Below are 5,911 nucleotides of genomic sequence, written 5' to 3'. Positions count from 1 at the left end.
CTATTCCCTCCATAAACCTTTTCCTTTCTAACCTCCCATCTCCCTCTATTCCCCTCCATATTACATTCTTCCTTCTTCTCCTTCTTCTCTCCTGTTCTTCCTTCTTCTCTCTCTCCCTCCTCTCTCGTTCCCTTCTCTCCTTCTCCTTTCTAACTTTCTCCTCCCTCTTTTCTAACCTCCTCCACACTTCTTCCCTTTCATTCTCTCATTCCTTGTCCTCTATCCTTCTTCGTTCTTCTGTTCCCACCTTTGCTAACTCTTCTTTCTTTTCTTCTTTCCTCCTTTCTCTTCCCTCTCTTCTCCTTCCTTTTCTAACCTTCCTACCTCTTCTTCGCTTTCCGTTTCCCTCCACCCTGTCTTTTCTTCATTTTCTTTTTCTCTTCCTTTCCCCCCATAGTCTTCTCCTTCCCTACTGTCCCGGTCCTCTTCTTTTCCTTTTCCGCTCTTCCCTATCCTCCTCCACCCCCCCTCCTTTCCGCTTTCTCCTCCCTTGTCCTCCCTCTCCCTAACTTCTATCCTCTCCTCCTTATCTCCGCCCCATTTTTTCAACTCCTTGCTCTCCTTTGTTTCATTTCCGCCGAATCTGTTCTCCTCTTCCTCTTCCTTCCTCCTGCCCACTCTTCTTTCTTCTTCTATCACCTTCCACCATTCTTCTTCACTCTCTTCCGACTCTCCTCTACTATCACGGTCCTCTTCTTTTCCTTCCCTGCTGTCTATTTCCTCCTGCGTGCTCTCCCGGTCCTCCTCTTCCTTCAGCCTCTCCATTTTATTTCTCTCTCTTACTTTTCCGCTTCCTTTTCCTTCTCCTTCTAACCTCTCTCTTTTACCTTCTCTTAACTTCGTACCTTCTCTTTCCTTCTCTGCCGTCTTCTCATCCCTGCTCTCCTTGTGTACCTCCTTTCTCCTCCCTTTTCTTTCCTTCCATCATCCATCCCGTAATCCTCTCCAGTACATCCGCCACTCTTTTAATCTCTTCCCTTATTCCTTTCAGCTCCTCCACCAACTTTTCCTGCCGACTCATCTTTCCTTTCTCTTCTCCCCTCTGACCTGTCTTTCCTCTCTTCACTCTAAATCTTTCGTCCACCGCACCTCCTGGCTACTCCACTGCTTTTCCGTCTCTCCTCTGTCTACTACTCTCTACCATACACTGTCTTTCTTGTCACGCCGTCCTCTCCTGTCATACTCCTAACCTCTTCTATCTCTCTGTCGTTCACAGCAACGACCCATCAATGATCAATCGATCAATCGATCTCCTGTGTGTCGCTACTTGCTCTTCGATCCTCGTGGCGCCCTCTCTTCCTCCTCTCTTCACTTTTCCGTATAGAGACACTGCCTGCTTCAACACCCCAGCGCCAGGATTGGGACATTTGACAAATTCTAGGGTTTTTTACGTTATACGTAATATGCATGTATATTACGTCAAATATGTATAAATAAGTAATATACACGTTACCTAACTTTATCTAAAATTAATATATAAGCATTTATGTATTCAATCAAATAAAGAACTTTATAAGAAAGTAAAAGTGTGATATTAAGTGAAACGATAAACGATGAATTCCGAAAATAAAATCAGTCAGGTAAGTAATCAAGAAACGCGATATCATGTACATGTCTCATGTCTCCTAATTTTATTAGTTTGAGAAAACTGATTAAAAAACTAATTGTTTATTTACAGCCAATATATTCAATTTCAACTCGTCCGAAAAAACAGCGGTTAGAATCCAAACAATCCAAGCAACTATCAAAACCGCTAACAGCTGATGCTGATGGGAACGAGATCGATTTAGCATTAGCTCAATTTTTTTGGGGTGTAATATTTCATTTAATATTGTCGAATCACAATATTTTAAAAACTTTGTAAAACTGCTTCCAACATACACACCTCCAACAAGAAAAAAACTTTCTACAAAGCTGCTCGATAAAGTTTATCAAAATGTATTGGCTGAAAGTAAGAATGTATTGCAAAGCACAGCACTGATAATAAATAAATGCAACGTTCAACTTAACCTGTCAACTGTCAACTGTCAGGGCTCTCAGTCCTCAACAAAAACAGTGACAACAAACGGCATGAAGTTTCAGCAACGGCCTGAAGGGGCGCATTCGATGTATTTTACATAGAGTTCCTATAAGTAGAGTTGTGCCAATCTGGCGGAAGTCGCCATTTTTCGTTAAGCAGCATATAAAGAGCGGCAAATTTCAAATCCTTTATCGCAACTACTATATACGTTAATGTAACCTAAGATAAAAGACTATTCTAACTTTATTATAACTTTATTACTTTATTAATTTATATATATATATATATATATATATATACGAGGGTGGTTTGAAAAGTCCGTGCAAAAATGAAAACTACTTAATTTTTCGGGATAAACTTTTTTATTTTTCAACGTAGTCTCCTTTTAGGCTTATACACTTCGTCCAACGCTGCTCCAGATTGTTGATCCCTTCCAAATAATAAGATTGGTCCAACTCTGCAAAATAGGTATTCGTTTCTGCAATCATCTCCTCGTTTGAATAAAATCTCTTTCCCCCGAGCCATTTCTTCATATTGGGGAACAAGTAGTAGTCCGAGGGAGCCAAATCTGGAGAATAGGGGGGATGCGGAACGAGTTGGAACCTTAATTCCATCAATTTTGCGGCTACAACTACAGATGAGTGAGCTGGTGCGTTGTCGTGATGGAAAAGGACTTTTTTGTGGGCCAATCGTGGACGTTTTTCTTGCATCTCGGTTTTCAAACGGTCCAATAACGATGAATAATATGCACCTGTAATAGTTTTGCCCTTTTCCAAATAGTCGATGAGGATTATTCCTTGCGAATCCCAAAAGACAGTCGCCATAACTTTCCCGGCCGAAAGAACGGTCTTCGCCTTCTTTGGTGCAGACTCCCCGCTGGCAACCCATTGTTTGGACTGTTCCTTGGTCTCAGGCGTGTAATGGTGTATCCATGTTTCGTCCACAGTGACGAAACGACGCTTAAAGTCCTGTGGATTCCGCTGAAACAGCTGCAAACCGTCCTTGGAACACCTCACACGATTTCGTTTGTTGTCAACTGTGAGCAATCGCGGCACCCATCTTGCGGATAGCTTTTTCATGCCCAAATGTTGATGCAAAATATTATGTACCCGTTCACTCGAGATGCCCACAGCACTAGCAATCTCGCGCACCTTCACTCTTCTATCATCCATTATCATATCATGGATTTTATCAATGATTTCTGGAGTAGTGACCTCAATAGGGCGTCCAGAACGTTCAGCGTCACTTGTGCTTATATGGCCACTCCGAAAATTTTGAAACCACTTATAAACTGTTCTAATCGAAGGTGCAGATTCACCATAATGTTTATCAAGCTTCTCCTTAGTCTTCTGAGGCGATTTGCCTTTCATAAAGTAATGTTTTATCAACACACGAAATTCTCTTTCATCCATTTTTTGGAAATCATTCGACTTTCTCGATTCAAACGAACGCCAAACACAGAGAAATAGACCGATCTGGCTGAAACATGGTGTGTGTTCTTCCAAAAGATGCTACTAACTAAAAATAACCCCGATACGCACCAGTGGTGCCATCTCTCTGACTTTGCACGGACTTTTCAAACCACCCTCGTATATATATATATATATATATATACAGGGTGTTTCAGACCACCCGTACCACCCATTTAAAAACTAGAGAAGTGGTTATTTCAAAAAAGTAAAAACATTTTCTTTATAAATCGGGTGCGCTCTATCGAATGGTGACATTTTCAACTTCTGGTTCCGGCCGGAAATAGGCGATTCAGACCGGAAGTGCATTTTTTTAAATGGAACATGGTATTTTTTATTGCAGATTAGGATTCTATGCGAAAAAATATGAAATTTTTGTGCGAAACATTTTTTCAAAAAATGTCATTTATGTCTTTCAAACAACCTTCAAAATGTGTGTTGGCAAAAATAACGTTTTTGCATTATCTGCTCTCGGCATAACCCAGGATCTACGACGAGGACGTGGCAGATATCAGATCCCGTGTGTTTGTGTGTTTGTGTGTGTGTGTGGGTGTGTGCGTGCGCGCGCGCACCTCGTAGGGATAAGGACCCTGTGGTTCGTCGCTTCTACAGTAGTTAACGCCTCCAAACCCTCCCTACGGTGTGTGTGTGTTGTGTGGGTGTTGTGTGTGTGTGTGTGGGGGAGGGGGTGTGTGTGTGTTGTGTGTGTGTATGTGTGTATGTGTGGGTGTGTGTGTGTGTTGTGTGTGTGTATGTGTGTATGTGTGGGTGTGTGGGTGTGTGTGTGTGTGGGGGGGGGTGTTGGTGTGTGTGGGTGTGTGTGGGTGTGTGTGAGTGTGTGTGGGTGTGCGTGCGCTGATATGGCTAGATGTGATTAGGCCTGATGTTCGAAATGTCCACCGTTTGGTTGAATGCAATTAAGTACTCTCTTTTCGAAATCATTTGTAGCATAAAAAATTTCATCAGCATCTAGAGAACCAATAGCGTCACATATTCTACGAATCATATCATCTCTTGTTGTAGGGCGTTCGCCCTACATAGCAAAGTACAAAGCAAAGTACAATTGGATACGTCAACAACCGCGAAACTTTCATCAGAAAATAAATAGTGTAACAAAATTCTCATTGACCGTGTCCTATTCAAACGCAGAAGCTTTAGATATGATGCTTATTTTAGGTGGTGGTCAATTTAGAGCAGCTGCGAGGTTGTGGCAAGAAAGATACCCAGATCGCACTTCTAATTCGCACAATGTTTTTTCTCGTTTGTCTAAGCGAATTACTAATAAAGGTATTATTCAACCTGATCATAATAAAGGTAGACAAATTCGACGTCAAGTTAGGGACGAAAGAACGCCAGAAATTCTTGTATTCGCTCAATTGCATCCCCATGAATCCTTAAAGCGTGTAGAACAAGAATCTGGTGTTAGTCGTAGTACAATTTGGCGAATTTATCATGAAAACAAGCTGCATTCGTACAGAATGACTCTGCATCAAGCATTGACGATTGCCGATTTTAGAAACAGACTCGAATTTTGCAACTGGATACGCCAACAACCGCGAAACTTTCATTAGAAAATAAAATTTTCTGATGAAAGCACATTTACGAGTGACGGCTCTGTAAATACTTGGAACTGTCGTTACTGGGCACAAGGGAATCCTCATTGGTTTCGAGAAATAGACCATCAACATATTTGGAAAATCAACGTTTGGTGCGGAATTGTTGAAAAACATATTGTTGGACCGTTTTTCTTTGAAGGAAATCTAAACGGTGTTCGGTACGCTAATTTCCTCGAAAATGATCTTCCACTTTTACTTGAAGATATTCCTCTACAATTACGCCTAAACATGTTTTTTCAGCAAGATGGGTGCCCAGCGCATACATCTAGAGTTGCCCGTGAACGACTAAACGACATGTTTCCAGATAAATGGATAGGCAAATATGCCCACATAATTGGCCACCACGATCACCGGATCTAACTGTTCTCGACTACTATTTGTGGGGAAGAGTAAAAGATCTGGTATACCGCGAACGCCCTACGACAAGAAATGATATGATTCGTAGAATACTTGACGCTATTGGTTCTCTAGATGCTGATGAAATTTTTCATGCTACAAATGATTTCGAAAAGAGAGTACTTAATTGCATTCAAGCAAACGGTGGACATTTCGAACATCAGGCCTAATCACATCTAGCCATATCAGCGCACGCACACAGCTACTCACCCACACACACCCACACACACCAACACACACCCACCCACACACACACACACACACACACACACACACACACACACCCACACATACACACAGACACCCCCCACACACAACACCCCCTCCCCCCCACACACACACACACCGTAGGGAGGGTTTGGAGTCGTTAACTACTGTGGAAGCGACGAACCACAGGGTCCTTATCCCTA

General features: G+C 42.1%; 1 pseudogene; it reads left to right on the top strand.

Moving 5' to 3' along the window:
• Window positions 1-4,967: 4,967 nt before the first annotated feature.
• LOC145948130 (uncharacterized) lies at window positions 4,968-5,671 on the top strand (annotated as a pseudogene).
• The last annotated feature ends 240 nt before the right edge of the window (window positions 5,672-5,911 follow it).

Source organism: Prenolepis imparis, unplaced genomic scaffold (genome assembly GCF_030444845.1).
Source record: "Prenolepis imparis isolate NDT839.2.m4 unplaced genomic scaffold, iyPreImpa1.0 SCAF_255, whole genome shotgun sequence".
In the NCBI taxonomy this organism is placed as follows: Eukaryota; Metazoa; Arthropoda; class Insecta; order Hymenoptera; family Formicidae; genus Prenolepis; species Prenolepis imparis.
The sequence above is the reverse complement of the archived record's forward strand: the minus strand, read 5'-3'. Positions and strand labels throughout refer to the sequence as shown.